Source organism: Haemaphysalis longicornis, unplaced genomic scaffold (assembly GCF_048455015.1).
Source record: "Haemaphysalis longicornis isolate Haplotype H1 unplaced genomic scaffold, Haemaphysalis longicornis Haplotype H1 scaffold_13, whole genome shotgun sequence".
Classification (NCBI taxonomy): domain Eukaryota; kingdom Metazoa; phylum Arthropoda; class Arachnida; order Ixodida; family Ixodidae; genus Haemaphysalis; species Haemaphysalis longicornis.
The window spans coordinates 72931766-72950350 of record NW_027526233.1 but is presented as its reverse complement, the minus strand read 5'-3'; positions in this window follow the sequence as shown (position 1 = coordinate 72950350).

Below are 18585 nucleotides of genomic sequence, written 5' to 3'. Positions count from 1 at the left end.
CTCCGTTACCCAGTGTACCAAAATCTAAATTACCCATCGCGCAATATTTGTTAAATTAAATGCCAACTATCCACAACAGTTTCTATCACATCCAGTGTTCCCCAGGGTTGTGTTCCCTTTCCGGCCTCATTTTTAACTTTTATCAATGACGTCCCCTCTCAAATTCCTGTCAACGTCACACTTTACGTAGATGATTGTATAATTGATCATGAAATAAACTCTCGAGAAGTTCATCTAGCCACCCCCCATTAAACCCGTAAAAATATTATCCAACTGTTGTCGGGATTGCCAAAGGTTACTTAATGTAAAAAATGAACATTATTACAGTAACAAGAAAAAGGGAATTGAGAGAGTTCTTGTATACCAATAATAGCATCCCACTTGCTAGAGCACGTCATTGTGAATACTTTGGCCTCACCTTAACCAGTGATCTCAGCTGCGATCACCATGTTTATAATGTTACTTCGACCGCGTTGAAGCGACTATTTTTTCAGAGACGATGCCTCCAGCTTTCTGAAATAAACAGTTACACAATAGCTTGTACTTCAAATCTATGCTTGAGTACGCGATGATTGGTTGTTTTCCGTACACAAAAAACACATTGCAAAGTCAGAAAGAATTCAAAAGAAAGCCGCGCAATTGATTTCTAGCAAGTTTAGACAAGCGACTTACCAACCGAAATGCTTAAAAAGCAGACATGCACAGGCTGAAAAACGAGAAAGTAGATACCGCCAATGATTTATGTACCGCTACCTCATAAGTACACCAACATTGACGCTTCAAAAAAAATTACAGTCAAACGATCAAGACCCACCCCTAAACCGCATCCCGAAGCACTGCAAGAATACTCCTCCTACACAGAATGTTTAACTCATGCTTCCCTTCAACAATAATGGAACGGAACAGCCTAGCAGCCATAATTATTAGCAGCAATTGTTTAATGTATTTTCGTCTCTTGTTAAAGCCCATTTGTTTTGGCACCCTAATATCGAGCAGTTGAAATCCTCTTGGCAAAAACCAATTGTTTTAAACTTTTACTCTGTTGACACTTTCACACTGGAATCATTTAAATATAGTGAAAATATGTCGTTAAAACTTGGTTGTTAGTACTTAGTTAGAACTTGCTGGGATATGGTTGTTAGTAATTGTCAGAACTTGGTAAGAAACAATGTTACGCGTATCCTAAATAGTGTATAACTAATTGATGCCTTTATTGTGTGTTTTTTCTATTTCCTTCCTGCGACATGGCCGACAAGGGATGGCCAGAATATTTTAATAAATAAAAAGTTGAAGGGAACTCACACTAAAGCGCAAGACTTTAAATTCGCGAAGGTGTACGGAACCATCACAAAAATCACGAAGGCTTAAGGCGACGATTGCTGCCGTTTTGACTCTTCTTTGCTGCGGTAATAACATTTGGTTTATCATTGCTGCTATAAGGGAGAGCTTCTTTCATTTTTAGGGAAGTTATAAATATTACACATCACTCTGGAGGGCCGTACGCTCTCGCGTGTGTTTCTCGTTCTGAGCGCGTGCTGGTACAATTGCCGCGAACGCTGGTGTATTTCTCGTTCGGAGCAAGTGTTGGCAGGATTGCAGAGAAAGCTGGAGTTTTCTTTTTGTCACTTTGGAGATGTCTCTAAGTCGGTATGCTTGGCTTGCAAACGTGTCCCGGGAACGCTGGGCGGTCGGCGCGGGACTAGCGCACATGAACGCTCGGCGCTTTCTTGGTTCTTTGACTGCTGGTCTGTCGCCGAAATCTTGGCGAATCTCCCTAAGTGGGCATGCTTGGCTTAACAAACATGCGCCGGGGACGCTGGACGGTCGCTGCGAGGCGCGCACAGGGAAGCCGGAATCTCGGCCAGTCGGGATAAACGGGTATGCTGGTTTGACAAACAGGCGCCGGGGACGTGAGGCGGCCGCCGCGGGGCAGACACACACACACGCGCTCAGGATTTCTTGATATTGTTAGCTTTCGGACGGACGCGGTGAGGCCCGTGCTCACGAGTGCGCACTCGGTAATTTCCTTGCATTCTTAAATACAGACTCGATATATTATGACTTGCTAAATAGCTCCGCTGTTAGTAAACCGACCAATTTCACTTTCAGTGTCTAGGTCAATATGAGGAGTTTTACCTTAACGACACGTAAATGATTTGTGTAGTGCAACTCCCATTTGGATGCCGCCGATGTTTTATTGGTGTAGAATTTTTGTTAGGCGGCACTTGTTAGTGGTATCAGTTTATTTAAAAAAAACCTTTCAGTGAGTTTTCAGACGATGTATAATAATTTTACGTTTGCTGGTGTACCGTAGATGAATTAGAAAGGGAGAGACGTTTCCCGAAATGTGCTAAGTTTGTATTTTAAGGGATTTAAAACTGCATCAAGGCTGGACGTTTCTAAGCCGTTTATCGGGGGAACAAAAGTGTGGCGGATACCGCAACACTGTACCCAGCTCGGTAAACACGCAGTAAACTGTGGTCGCCCTTTTTGTCAACAAGACGGAGCTTCGTGCTATTAAATAGGACCCTCTTAGCGGGAGGTTGAGAAGATATTTGAGGGCCATTTTTTTTTGTTTCTACATTTCATCGCTAACCACAACGCTATGTTTGATTGGAGCTTCTAAATGAAGCCTCGGTGCCCGTGATGACGCCACTCACTATCACCAGGAGGGCTTAAGTTTCTAATCCGCGGGTAACGTGATGTCAACGTCCTGCATATAAAACCAGATTTAAAAAAAATTCAATAGGATGTCTGAAGCTTTTTAGTATTGCACCAGCGTTTTTTGCCCTCATAGTAATAAGTCGTAAAATTGTACCAGACTGCTTTCATTTTAAAACTTTCTGCCACTTCCGTAACAGAAGTGAAGTAAATCGTGCGTGCAAAAACTTGACCTTTCTTTTAAATGACCCCATTGTGTGGGATCACTTGTCGCTGCAAATTTGTTAGAGACATCAGACTGCCATATCACTTGAACAACATTCGCAGACGAGACACCCTTGCGTTAAACCTATTTTAGGCGGACAATATATCACTTGGGGGTGTTAAACTGCCGAGTATTTTAACTGCAAGCAGCTTTGCGTGTACACCAAGGCTCTAAGAGTTGCACTCCATGGCTTTTTTTTCCAGTACGTTTCTAAGTAATACATCGGCGCTAAAGTTTGCATGAAGGAATGAGCCCTGAGAGCCCGCTTCAACTCATTACATACCCGTAGATTCGGCTGTTTGAAGAGAAAGCAACCAAAATATAAAAAGAACAGAAAAGAAACAGCACTCTGTGTTTAATTGCCAGTGTTTGTCTACGAAGTCATACGTAACACTCTGGACTTTGTTTGTTTACCGATTGGAGCATTTGTTTACTTTCTCGTCTGTTCACGCCGTATGCGTAGCTTTTCGTCCTAGCCCTTTGCCGCCATCTTTGCGAGCATTTTACGAATGTCATTTTTTCAGTTATTTCTTAAACAGTAAGTTGTCTGTCTTAGAGTAGTTTTTTTCTATTCATGACCACTTGCTAGCCTTGAAAGAATGGCGGAAAATGTTTCCGCTTGAGGTGACCCACTTTGATACCTGCGATCACTGTCTGCTGTCGAAAGTCAGTAAAGGGGTGAGACAACTGTGACCCCGATAACCAAAGGGTCTGTCGAAACAAAAAGTGGGGAAGGGGCGCGAAGATTGGGAAACGGCGAAGGTGGCGGCACCACTTAATTATTTCCTGATTTGATTCAGTTTATGCTCGGGTATGCCTGGCGAATTGGCCAATGTTTCAGCGTGGTCATGCTTCGACACTCGGTCAAGCTTTTTGCGTTGTGTCCTCGGTAGCCCTAACCCAAAGAGCACTGAACACTCGGTAATTTCTACAATGTACGCATTCTCAATGTCAAACTCCAAGAGTAGCGGAGGGCGCAGCGGAACGAGCGTTTGCTCAATTTTTCTGCACTCGTTGGGTGCGCACCATAGTTTCATGAAACTCTATGCTGGGTACGCTTCGCCTTCTGTTTTCTCGCATGTAGGACGCGAATGAAGACATTGATTGGCGTTATCTCTTCTGGGCCTTTTGGCTTAGTTCACCTGTGGAATATTACTCTTTATTTGCACCGTCAAAACCGCACCGCTCGTCGCAACAAGCGACAGAGTGAGACGCCCGGCGACGCATTTCCCAAACCACCCCTTACGAGTTGTATCCCGCCTCCCCGCGTCGTGTTTCCAAAGCCGTGCTTGTGCTAGTTGTATCGCGCCTGCGACAGATGTCGGCATGAGGCCCATCCAAGAGCGGCGAGGTGACGCTACGGTGGTGCTGGTTCGCCCGCGGACGTCATCGCCTGGAAAGATTTATTGCGCACGTTCGCAGGCCCAACCAACTCCTCAAACAGCATCTCGAAAAAAAGGCGCGTTGCAGCGAGGTCTCTTTGACTTGTTTCAGTGGAGCAGCAAACAAGTATCTCTGCCTGAAAGAACGCCCAAGGCAAAGCATGTCACGGTTGTGTACGCCTCCTAGGGCGTAGGGCGACTACGAGACGACGCTGTAAAATTCACAACCGCCAACCTCTACAGGTTGCCAAACTTCTTTCAATTTATTATAGGCATTGAACGCTACAACTGCTGCTTCACCAGATTCCCCATTTCCGATGCGGCAACACGGAAACTACCGCGCCGTTGTTGCGCCATAATGCTATGTTTCGGCTTAACAACCATCGTTTTGCGTATACGCGTAATCAAAAACAAGGTATTGTGTAGTCTTCAGGAGTATAATATTTTACACATATTAAAAACAATTTCGCCGTGCTAAGGGGCTCAAACATCAGAAAAGCAAGCCGGGGACTTCATTTTGCGCTCTCGATGCCTGTGGCCCCAGTTGTCAATGACGCTTAAACCATCTCATGGATAACCCCAGTGCGCTATATTGTCGTCCTGTATACGCCTGTAATCAGATATTGGAAGCGGTACTGCGAGGATCCAAGTTCACCCATGCAGCACGTATGTCCTCTTGCAGTATTTTCTACTGCGTAGATTGTAAATATGGTGTAAAATGCATAATAATAATAAAATGTCTTGACACCTAACCGGGGCAACTACCTATATGTTTATTAACAAGCTGAAACGTTAAGACGCCACTGTGGTAAACTTGCAGGTGCTGTTTAAGAAAGAATTTGTTCTTCGCCAAGCTCATGGTATGTCCTTTAACATTGCGTATGAAGTCGATGTGTTATTAGTGATACATAGTTGTGCATTTATTCTATACCGTGTGTGAAGATTGGGTGAGGTCCTTACAGTTGAGTGACAAAAAAATCAGACTTAACAGCACCTTAGAAACGTGAACGCTTCAACGACAGGCAGTATAAGGCTCCCAGAAGAGAGAGAGAGAGAGAGAGAGAGAGAACGCCTTTAATGAAAGCTGAAGAGGTCACCCCATCTAACGGTAGGAATTGCTACTCTAGATAGGGTGAATACAGTGAGGTGACAGCGAAAAAAACAATGTACCTAAATGGGAAGCCTTAAAGATGGCTGCAAACTTCACTATTAGCTTTATATGTATAAAATTCAGTCTCCACCCGATACAAAAACCGCGTAGAAACAAAAAGCAGAAATGAAGGGAGAAGAAATGTGTTCTCACAATGTTTTGGAGTTGATTGATTGAAAACACGTTTATTCGAGTTTGTTGAGCTTGGGCACTGCTATGAATAATTCTAGAGTTTGTAGGGAAGTTGGTAGGGAAGGGAAAAGTGGGAAAGCATAATTATGCCGCCATTTACTGCTTCAGCGGCCTGGACGCAACACTGTGGTCGCCTGGAGTCGTAGCCGCTGTACTGTCCTGCGCGTTGCCGCAAAGGCGGTCACCAACGACTGGTGCTGTGGCGTCCAACAGAAAAAGCAGCAGGGCGCGCCTGAAAATAGTAGCGTACGCAGCAGGAAATTGAGGCGGCGGACAGGACCAGGACTGGAGAGAAGTGGGTAACGATTTAAGTCGCATGTTGGTGAGGGCGCGGTATCGAGGAAAACTGTAACGGGGGCAGTCCCACACAAAATGTTGTAGGTCTGTAAAATCTCCCGCTGGCTATGCGCCAGTCATAATCACCATCATCATGCAGATTTCCCATGCCAGTAAAGTCTTCATCCCCGCGAAGGGCAGCCATGGCCCGGGTCTCCCTTGCGTCGTTCTTCCGTTAATATTTCTGGTGCCGCTAAACCCGGGAGGATGACCGCACACGACGAAGGAGACCACCGACGTACCCTCCGGCTTGAGGTACCCAGAACCCCGTTCCGTTGACTGCTGTTTCTGCTGATCACACCGCCCTCAGCCGGAGGTCGGCATGGCTGGCCCAGACCGTCCAGTGACGATCGACAGTAAGTGTCGAATGGATAAGCTGCGCCGGCAGCAACGTATCTTTCGCGAAGCTACTGCAAGACTGCTCAAGGCAGCGAATGAGCTTCTAGAAGCCCCGTCTCGAGCTCCGCACGACTTGCAAGCGACCATTGACCTTCTGGAGAGCAAAGATGCCACAATGTACGAGATAGATCAGAACATTATCGACCTTATCGACCATGAGGAAGTCGAGCGCGAATACTTCGAGGCCTTGGCGTACCGAGGAGGTATATGCCGCGCCCTCAACCGGCTCCGCAACGCCTTGAAGGTCTCAGAGGCGTCAGGCATGAGAGGCACCACCAACGCCACTCCTAGCAGGCCAAATTTCCCTCGACCACTCACCATTATATCGAACGGTGTTCGCACGGCAACTCGTACAGGTGACCCCTCTCACGTCGACTTACATACATCCACCTTGCAATTTGACCCACCAACGCTGCAGGTTAGCACGGCTAAGAGTGCGTCGCCTAAACTACAGAGGCTTGGGAACCATTTGCGGGCGACGTCCCGTGATCACACCGACTTGTCCGACATGCAGCGGGAAGAGGATTTGACGTTCACGCCCATCACGCGGGGAAAACCTACCAAAAACCCATTTTGCCGCTTCGAGCACATAGCGACGTCCACAACCTCGACTTGTAGCAACGGGAGCCCAAGAGCTCGCCCGCAGAACTGCTCCGAGGCGGCTGTTCAAGAAACTGTTCAGTCCAACCCGACGTGTGACGCGCGGATGCGCTTTTTCCCTCTACGAGAACGCGATAATACGATAGAGCCCAATACCCTGGGTATTTCGTCCACTAGCGCCCCTGAAGTGTCCGTCGAGGAACAAGCCATCGTAACAGCCGAAGCTTCACCTTTCATAAATGACGACGTATCTTCGAGCGTACGCACGAACGATAAGCGTGGTGTACATGATAAAGCGCCTGTCGCCGTCAAAGAAGGTTCAGCGACAGTAACCCGAGCAGACGACAGAGAACGTGAAGTCGAAGATGTGAAAGAAAAGGTCGACCGTCAACCGTATGTGTTCGAATACATCTTTGTTCCCGACTTCATGAAGGATGAATCCTTACCGGACCTTCCTGGAAGCCAGCTAGCTGCGTTCGTAGAAGTAGTCCAAGAGGGTGCACCTAAGCTCCGACCGGAACCTCCAACGGGACGCAGATACGCACCGTCACGTCCAGGGTACCACGCTTGGGAGCAACTGTACGTCCCCCGAGTACCAAGCTGGTGATGACCTGGACGCCCTGTGTTCGTTGAGGAGGGTTCTGCGCGCTGCGGTTACAAGGCTGCTAAAGGCAGCGACTGAGCTCCGACAAGTTCCCTCACCGTCTGCGTTGGACTTGCAGTTGGCTATAAACGAGCTGGAACAGAAGGACACTGAACTTAACAAGCTGAACGAGGCGATAGGTGAGCTTCTTGAAGGAGACGATTTTGAACATGATTTTTACGACCTAATGCAATATCAGGATAGGATATGCGGGGCCCTGAGTCGGTTGCGGTCGACCTTGAGCGACCTGCGGGCACCCGGCATTAAATGTACCGGGAAGGGCACCTCACCCTATCCAGACGACCCTTCCCACGTCGGCTCGCGTACGTCGACCTCGCGAGTAGTTCTGCCGCAGTTGATCGCGACGGTCCACAGCCACCTTGACGTTCCCGATACTGAAAACGTGCAGAAGCCAGATACGTCGATGTTCACGTCTACCACGCTGTCTGCAATGTCGACTTCTGGTAGCATGAGACCAGGAAGTTCGTTGGACTACAACTGCTATAGGGCCGAGATGCAAGCAGATACAGTTCCGTCCAATGCGACGTGCGACGCGGAGAAGAGCTTCTTGCTCCGTACAGAACGAGAGAAGACATTGCCTCCACCGTGTGAGTTCGAACATGTTTCCTGTTCAGACATAACCAAAGGCGAATGCTTAGCAGAAGTTATTCAAAGCCGAACAGCTCTAAGCGACGAAGTAGTGCGGTCGGTTGTACCCAAGTGCCAAACTGAGTCGTTGCATTTCACTGATGTTGGAAAAGCTGAGCAACCCTTGCTCACCGCTTCTGCGCTATGCCAGGAGACAGCGAGACCCGGTCGAGAACAACCAGAACTCTACAGTGAGCTGAGAGCCAGCACGAAAAGAAACTCGTCGAGACCAGAAACTACCGAAAGGCCGATGCGAGGCCGGTGGAAGACCGTCATAAGGACGCGGCTGGACTCGCTGCACACGAGCTACCGTCCCACCGAGACATTCACAGTTACCCGACAACAGCTTTCCGGCAAAGGCTGCAATGCTGCAAGACATCACACCTTTGAGGACGCTAGGCGCAGAGTTTGGTTGACACCCGCTTCGCCTTTTCGAGGCTAGGCTGCAATACTCAAGGCGGCAAGACGGCGCAAGCACCGCTGGAGACGAAAAGGGACAGCGTTTGCCGGCAGCTGTACAAGGAATGACCTTCTCGACCGATAATTAGGTTTTTGGACCTGTTGTTTACTCACCATGAACTATCTCGCAGACCTGGGAGGATGGTAAAATCTCCCAGCCGGGTGTTAGCGGTGCCTCAGTGCCAAGTTTCAGAGTTGTGATGCCGCAAAGAACCAGATTCGCTTGTTCAAGCTGCGTCGGAGGACGGAAATGTTCAAGAAGTGTCAAAGTGAGCGGGTAGTGACCAGAGCGCATATGTTCAAGAAGTGTGAAAGCGACACATCAGCGCGTAGTGACTAGAGCCCACATTACGCTCAAGCTTTCCGATTTGCTGTGAGACTCTCGGCGCGTATATCATCCGGAAAGACACGTACTAGAGGGCTATGAATTGTAATTTGGCGGATACGCGGTCGTGGTTCTAGCTGGAGAAGCTGTCCTCTGGCCAGCAAGTACAGTAGCGCGCTTCTACAGAGGCAGACACGAACGTTGCGCGCGCGGGAGGATGTTAAATCTCCCGCTGGCTATGCGCCAGTCATAATCACCATCATCATGCAGATTTCCCATGCCAGTAAAGTGTTCATCCCCGCGAAGGGCAGCCATGGCCCGGGTCTCCCTTGCGTCGTTCTTCCGTTAATAAGGTCCGCGCTGTTGAGCCAGAACGCCTGGCCCAAAGGCGTTGCACGAGGCGACGCGCCGACAGCGAGGCTGAATCACGCCTCGTCCAAACCACAAAGGCGCCGCTCCATTTCGGCGCGGCGGCGCGGCCGCATCCCGCATCTGAGAACGACCAAATAAGGGCATGTCGCTACGCCTGGAGGCGAGGTCACGGAGACGGCGTGGGCGTCGCCCTCCCTTTCCAATTGGCGGCGCAGCTGACTCACCGCTTGGCTACCATTCGTTGGAATTCAAACGTCAGGCAGCGAGAGCCCTGGTTAGAGCTATTCGAACTTCTCGGTGCCCCAATGAACTTCCCGCGGTATAAAAGAAGCCCGGAGGCTCTCATCGTCGGCATTCTTCGGCGCCTTCTCTCCGGCGGCACTTTTCGGAGGCACGGAATGAAAGGGTGCTGTCGCCTTTGTGCGAGTCATGTAACGTTTGCTTACTTTGTACATACTGTATATAAATGTTACTTAAACTTTTCGACGGCTCGAGAACTTCATCGCTCTGCTCTGCGCCGCGCCTCACGAACAGCCATGCAGGACTCCATTACAGGCCTACACAATGAGCTTCTCTTGTATCAAGGAACTGCTCCCATCCAGCTCCCCGTTTCTCGCGTCTTCTGCGCCCTCCAGTGTACCCTTACCTATGGAACCCGAACCTGATGCCGGCCTCTAAATCTTTCGTACTATGGCAATGGAACTGCAGGGGTTTCCAATCCAAACGCGCTACCCTCCAGGCATACATCGCCACTACTCCTACACTCCCAGCTGTCATTGCACTGCAGGAAACACGCCCCGCCACCAAACTCTGCGGGTATCAGTCCTTCCAAGACCCCCACTTTCCCACTGTAGCCACCCTGGTACAACGCAACTTGCGGGCTGGCATCACATCACTCCCCGTCACCACCATAACGCACCTCTTAGTCACCATCTTTCCCTGCAAACCCTGCAAACCCTCACAACCTTCAATACACATCCTAAATATTTACAGTACACCCAAACAACATCACAACTTCCACACCCTACTCATGCACGCTATTCGCACTGCCGGCCGCAACCCCTTAATTATTGTTGGCGATTTTAACGCTCCACACTTAGCGTGGGGTTACACTCGTACCACGCGCAAGAGCCGTCTACTTTGGGAAGTTTCACACAACCTCCGCCTCACCTTAAAAACAGACCCTCAAACCCCTACCCGCATAGGCAACAGTGTTCAACGGGACACCACCCTCGATCTAACCTTCTCGCATGGAGCGCCAAAACTGTCCTGGCAAACCCTTCCAGACACCCTGGGTAGTGATCATTACATCATTCACACCACACTCCATCTTGCCCATCATTTTACCCACACGCCACCACCCCAACACATCACGGGACGCGTTCCGTACTGACTGTGCTACGCTACCTGCCCTCACTCACTTCGATGAAGGCGCGCTCGAGCAATGGATTCGTGATATCATGGAGATAAAACACAGTCACGACAAACCAGTTGACCCAGAGCTTCCCAGCCCCTATGCAGATTCCCACCTCCTCCATCTGTTTGAAGCCTACCAGAGTATCGAAAAGCGCTGGCGCTCCAACAAACGCCCAAGGGCGCCTCAACGCAAACTTGCTCGCTTACAAGTCTCCATGCATGCTCATGCCACCACACTCGCTCGGACTCACTGGTATCAGATCTGCGACGACATGCGCGGAGGCCTTTTCATGAAAAAGACCTGGGCCCTCCTCCGCCACCTCCTTGACCCTAGTTCGTCCAAAACCATCAAAAGTACTCGCCTGCACTCGCTCATAACCCAGGCACGTCCGCTGAGCTTCTAGACAAGCTTCGATCCATGTACATTCGTACTTCCTCATCGCAGAACCCTTTCCTTCCCCATTACTCCGGACCTCCGAATGTCTCCCTCGATCAGGACATCACTGTCGCTGAGGTCAGGCACGCTATATCCCAACTACGTGAACAAACCGCTCCAGGCTCCGACAAGGTCACCAATAAGATCTGGCGACAACTTACCGACCATACGATATATTCCCTCACAGCCCTTTTCAATCACCACTGGTCTCGAGGCAGGCTCTCATCAACGTGGCGGCATGCTGACATTTCATTAATTCCTAAAGCACACAAAGCTATTACATTGGAGCACCTCCGTCCGATATCACTCACCTCTTGTCTTGGAAAACTGCTCGAGCATATCATCAACACGCGGATCACCACCTACCTCGAAATCCATCACCTGCTCCCACACACTCTCACTGGCTTTCGCCAAGGGCTGTCCGTACAGGATACGCACCTCCGGCTCTATCATGACATTATAGCTAACCCTTCCAAGCGGACACCTCAGCCATTCTGGCACTTGATCTCCACAACGCATTCGACAACGTCTCTCACGTAGCCATTCTTAACTCTATAAACTCGCTTGGACTTGGTGCGCGTACCTACTCTTACATCTCCTCCTTTCTTCGTGACCGCACCGCCACTCTACGATTCGGACCCCTCCAAACCTCGAACTTCCCATTCCCCGAAATAGGCACACCTCAGGGTTCGGTCATATCACATCTTCTATTTAATCTGGCGATGATCCCCATGGCCACTGCTTTGTCATCCATCACAAATCTCCACACCTCTATCTATGCAGACTATATTACGTTATGGGTTAAATCAGGTAGCGATGCTCCAATCGAACACACACCCCAGCAAGGCGCAGACATTGTGCAAGCAACTGCGTCTCAGTTAGGCCTCCAGTGCTCCTCGCAAGAATCCGAGCTACTTCTTTTGTACCCCCCTTGCAAGAAACCCCCCCCGGAACCCCCCATCACAGTTTACGTCGACAACCATATCGTCCCTCATGTCTCCTCCCTCCGCGTGCTAGGTCTCACCATTCAGGCCAACCGGGGCAACGCGACCACCTTAACTAAACTCGACGATGTTTGGAGTTTAATGGCGCAAGGCCGACTAAGGGCAAAGAGCGCCAAACAACAGTGATTACATGAAAGTGGCATGTAAGTAAAAGTAGAACATTTCAGTAAAAATAAACAAAGTAAAACACAACGTAATGAAGATTACTTGTGTAAAGGGCCAGGTTGTCAACATGCACGATATGAAATGAGATGTAAAAATTTTACATCGGTAAGAAACTCGAAAACGCGTTTGATTGAAAACATGGCTTCGTCTCCTAAGAAGTATGACCGGTCTGGTGGAATATGTCGCGTGTGTAGTTGTGGGAAGTATCTGCGTCGTGTTGTGTCAAGAGCCTTAAATTGTATAAGGACGTGGATCACGGACAGGGCCTCTGCGCACCTGCTGCACAGAGGTCTCGGAGACCCCGTGAGAAGGTGCGAGTGCGTTGCATGAGTGTGCCCTATCCGTAATCTAGCCAAGGCGACTTCAGTGTATCTATTACGTGTGTCGGTGGTGTATGGTCCCAAGTGTGGTTTTATTACGCGTAACTTGTCTGTTTGTTCACTCCAGTGTGTTTGCCATGTTTTGCGAAGTTGTTATCTGATGTGTGGTTTCACGTCGGTGTAGGGTAATGTGGTTATGTCTACTGCATTCAAGAGTGTAGCAGCAGCAGCCATTCGGTCCGCTGCTTCGTTCCCGGCTATACCACAGTGGCCAGGGACCCAGCAAAGAACCAGTTCAAATTTGCGTACATACACCGACATAATACCCTTGACGATCAGATTGGCAACGTAGTTTTTCGAAGGCATTGTTGACGACAGGGCCCGCACAACACCGAGGGAATCTGTATAGATAATGGATTGTGGGATGTGGCTTTGAAGTATATGATTGACAACAAGAAGTACACCGTAAGCCTCTGCAGTAAAGATACTAGTGTGATTCTTCAGAGTTTTGGTGACGTTAAGGCCGGGCCCACGCGCTGCATAGGCCACAGAGGTGGAAGTCTTAGAGGCATCCGTATAAAATTCAGAATAATGATACTTCTCCTGCAAATACAAGAAGTGCTGCTGAATTGCACATGTGGGAGCTCGGTTTTTATCTACATGTGTGAAAGATGTGTCGCATGACACATGGCGGAGAAGCCAAGGTGCTATGAAATCTGTTACAGAACTTTGGATGGTGTCTAAAAAGGAGACAGCAAGCTCTGACGCTTCCTCTCTAACTATGTAAGAGAAGGGCGCAGAGAACGGTGGTCGATTTAAAAGGAGTTCAGTCATGGAGGTATCATGAAAAACTGATTTAAAAGGATGGTGAGGCATGGATGAAATTTTAAAAGCATAAAGGAGGTCTGTGTATGCTCGCTGACGTTGTAGGTTCCATTTGTTGCACTCTACATACAGGCTTTCAACTGGACTAGTTCGGAAGGCACCACACGACAAGCGGAGCCCTAGATGAAGCACAGGGTCCAGCAATCTGAGGCATGTTTTAGCGGCTTACCCATAGACAACGCTACCATAGTCCAGTCGTGAACCTATTAGGCTGGTAAAAACACGTAAAAGAAGTTGTTTGTCAGCACCAAAAGAGATGTGCGACAGAACCTTTAGGATATTCATTGTTTTTAAGCATTTATGTTTTAGTTGTTTTATGTGTGGGACGAATGTGAGCTTTTCGTCAGATTATACCTAAAAACTTGTGTTCCTTTTTGACAGGAATAGAAGCACCGTGGAGTCGAATGTCTGGATCCGGCCGAATGCCACGCCTCTTAGAAAACAAAACACAAGTGCACTTTCCTGGATTAAATTTAAAACCGTTGCTATCTGCCCAGCCGGCAAGCTTGTTCACACCAAGCTGGACTTGCCGCTCGCAGATAAACAAGTTACACGATTTGAAAGAGAGGTGAACGTCGTCTACATAAACTGAACATGAAATCGACGGTGGCAGCGCCTTCCTAAGGGAATTCATTTTCACAATAAAAAGGGTGCAACTTAAAACTCCACCTTGCGGCACTCCATTTTCCTGCACATGAACCCTAGATAGTGCAGTTCCAACTCGCACACGAAAGGTTCTTTGAGACAAATAGCTGGCAACTGTGTTCATCATGTTACCTGCCACGCCGAAGGACTTGAGGTCGCTTACGATGCCATACCGCCACGCGGTATCGTACGCTTTTTCTAGATCAACGAATACTGTCATACAGTATTGCTTATGGAGGAAAGCATCTTTTATATACGCCTCTAATGCAAAGAGTTGATCGTTGGTAGATCGCCCCGCCCTGAAGCCTGCCTGGCAGCTCTCGAGAAGACCATTGTACTCTAAGAAGTACACGAGTCTCCTGTTTATCATCTTCTCAAAGAGCTTACACAGGCACCTTGTCAGGGCAATGGGACGATAACTGGCCGGAGAGGAAGGGTCCTTCCCTTCCTTTAGGATAGCCACTACTATGGCCTCTCTCCAAGAGCGAGGAATGTGCCCCGAAAGCCATATGTTGTTGTATAGATTTAGAAGTGTTTCAAGAGTGTCTGGGTGTAGGTGTTGTATCATGGTGTATGTAATCTTATCTGCCCCTGGAGCTGAAGGTTTGCACGTGCTCAGGGCAGCCCTCAACTCATAGAGAGCGAATTCAGAGTTGTAAGAAGTTTTTGATTTGTCTTTGTCTTGTACGGGCTTTTTTTCTGCAGATGTTTTGTGTTTCATGAAAGTGTTTGTGTAGTGTGCTGAGCTGGACACGTGTTCAAAGTGTTGTGCAAGCGTGTTGGCCTTCGAGTGTGTCCCCTGTTGTGCTAACCAGGGACAGGCTGTATGTCTGTTGTCCTTTTAGCTTGCGTATCCGTGTCCAGACTTTGTGTTTGTGAGTGTTGGTGTATCAGTTGATGGAAGTGAGGAACGCGCGCCAACTCTCTCGTTTCGCCTCACGACGCACACGCTTCCCGAGAGCCTTTGCCCGTTTAAAGGAAATGAGATTATCTGGCGTGGCGTACCGGCGAAGGACACCCCACGCCTTGTTCTGGGCCTCTCGCGCCCACCTACAGTCCTCGTTCCACCAGGGCCTCCTTGGGTTGCGGGACGCACTGGAGGCCTGGGGCATGGACTTTTCGGCAGCATCGAGTATGTGTGCCGTGACGAGTTGGGGTGCTTCCTCCACGTGTAGGTGTTTTATGGTTGTGTGGTGTAATTTAGATGTTTCTGTGAATGTACTCCAGTTTGCTTTTGATTCAATAAACCTGTTCTGGGAAGATGGACTGCATGGGCCTTTACCTATGTACGTTAGGAAAGTGGGGAAGTGGTCACTACCATATGGGTCCGTGCCCACGCCCCACTCAAGACATGGAAAGAGAATTGCAGAGCCAATAGCCAAGTCAAGATGCGAGTATGTATTGTGTCCTAAGTTATAGTATGTCGGCTGTTTTTTGTTGAAAAGGCATGCTCCTGAAGATGTGAGGAATTTCTCTATCAGGCGACCTCGGGCATCCATTCTAGAGGAACCCCAAAGAGAGTTGTGCGCATTAAGGTTGCCTGTTAGTATCTATGGTTCGGGCACCTGGTCGACCAGTGCCTCGAAGTCAGTGCTCGAAAGTGCATGATCAGGAGAGATGTGAATGGAGCATACCGTTATCAACCTATTAAATTTTATCTACGGATTGCTACAGCCTCAAGGACAGTGTTCAGAGTGACAGGGTGGCAGGCTAAGTATTTTGGGGCGACAATTGCCATACCACCTGAAGAGTGTGTGCAGCCAACCCTGGCCTTTCTGAATACCATGTACCTATTCAAGAAATTTGTTTGTTTAGAATTGAGGTGGGTTTCCTTTAGACACATGATACTTGGCTGATTGGCATGCAGCATCTCATACACATCTTCAAGATTTTTAGGGAGGCCTCTGCAGTTCCATTGGATGCTGTTTTCATTTCCCATTATTTAAATTTAAGAATAACTGGAGTGTGTGTGTGTGTGTTTTTGTTCATGTGTCGTCTTTCGGGGCTATTATTCTAGGATTTCTAGGCCTTTCTGTCGGCTTGGACATCGGAGGCCGTTCCTTGCACTGCGTTGCAGGCAGGAACGGTGCGACATCCATCTCCTCATCGGATGCCAGAAGGGTGCCCGGCGGATCAGGCCCCTCGGACTTGGCCCCCTTTCGGGAGCCCTTCGTTTGAGCCGCCACTGCCAAGGGCATCCGGACCACCAAAGGTGGCACAGGAGGTGCGGTGACGGTGGAGCCGATACGGGCCCCCGGTGTCCATCCGGTCGGCAGCCTCCAACGCACTGGAGGACGGGGAGGCAGAGTCGGGAGCGGCACCGGTCCCTACAGGAGAGGTTGTCACCACAACCGCTGCTGCCTCAGCAAGCGGCGTGGCGACGGATTGGGCTGCCTGAGGCACCCCAGGGGGGGTGGAGGAGGGACCAGGTCAGACTCGCTGAACTGCGTTCCTGTGGACACCAGACGCCACTCGGCCCCCCGGCGAGCCGCGTCGGCGTACCTCCCCAGGGGGAAAGAGGCGAACCTCTTTCGCGCCTCCGGGAAGGTGATGTTCTCAGTTACATTCACATTAATGATCGCCTTCTCCTGCTTAAACGTCTCGCACGTTCGAGAGTAGGCAGCATGGGGTCCCTGGCAGTTGGCGCAGGTGAGGGTTGACGATGGACAATTATCAGATGGATGATCATGCTGAGCGCACTTTGCGCAGGTCAGACGACCACGGCAGGAGTTGGTTCCGTGCCCGAACCGCTGGCACTTAAAGCAGCGGCGCGGGTTCGGAATGTAAGGACGAATGGAGCAACGGATGAACCCTGCGTTGATATGGTCAGGAAGTGAGGAGCAGTTGAAGGTCAGGATAATATGTTTTGTGGGGATTATCTTATCATCTCTACGCATCGTGATGCGGCGCACGGCTGTGACACCCTGATCCTTTAGACCTTCAAGAATGTCGGCATCTGTCTCGTTAAGAAGATCTGCCTCAGAGATCACACCTTGCGAGCTATTCAGGCTGTGGTGGGGTGTGACCCTGATGTCTAGATCGACCATTTTCGTCTGACCAAGAAGTGTGGTTGCCTGCTGCTGGTTTTTTACCTCGACGAGCACTTCGCGTGTGCGTTGTTTTTTGGCATTGCAGGTTTTCCCAATTATTCCATCAAGGTATTTTGTAATTAAAAATACTTATTGTGAAGCAAGAGGGTGGGCTGTGTCTAGAGATTCGATAACAAGGAAACGAGAGTATTTGTCTGGCTTTGGGAAGCTCATGTTTGGAAGTGGAGGGAAAGATACTTCGGTGCGGCCCCTTTTCAGGGAGCGATCACGTTTGGAGGGGGTTTGGAATTTTCCATGCAGCATAGAAAAAAGGCAGGGGACGGGGATACCCTCTTCTCAAACTTTACCCTGATAGCCAGAGAGGTCCCGGAGCTCCCTGCCTGGTAAACAGACAGGGAGCCCATCCCCCGGAGCTTGACCTGGGTTCCCACGGCCACCGTTTGAGGCTTCTAACCTTCCCCTTTAAACACATCACCACGGTAGGTTACAGTTTATGTTGGGGTCCCGGGGTCCGCGGTGTCGCCAATACCGTCACCATGAATACTCAAGGTGCCCCATGCGGGGACCTTAACTAAACTCCGATCACACGTACTTCAAACACTCAACCTCCTAAGAAGAATCACCACATGGCGTCACGTTATTTCCGAACCTGAACGCTTGCAACTTCTTCATTCCTTCGTACTCTCTCGCTTTACGTTTTACCTCCCGTACTGCAAACTCAATGCCTCTGACACAACAAAACTAGATTGCCTACTACGACGCATATACCGAGTTGCTCTTCTAATACCTCCAAGCGCCCCCACCAGCCGTCTATTAGCCCTGGGCATTCACAACACCGTCGATGAAATCATCGAAGCCCACCGCACAGCCCAGATAGCCATTCTATTGCGCACGCAACCCGGCCCCGCCCATCTCGCAGCGGCCCACCTGACCTCTCCTTTCCCCTCACCTATGGCCTCCCTTATTCCCACTACGTTACGCCAACTCTTGCATGTACGCCCACTGCCTCGCAATATGCACACCCACCACCACGCCGACCGCCGACATGCCAGGGCTAGACATCTGCAGCGCACATTCCCTCCCTCCCAGCATCATTTATACGTCGAGGCAGCTAGCTACCACGATAAGCCGGCTTTCGCCACAACCGCCATTTCATCGCTCGACAGCCCTCACTTGGACGCATTCACGATACATACAACATCAGCTACCGCTGCGGAGGAGGCGGCTATCGC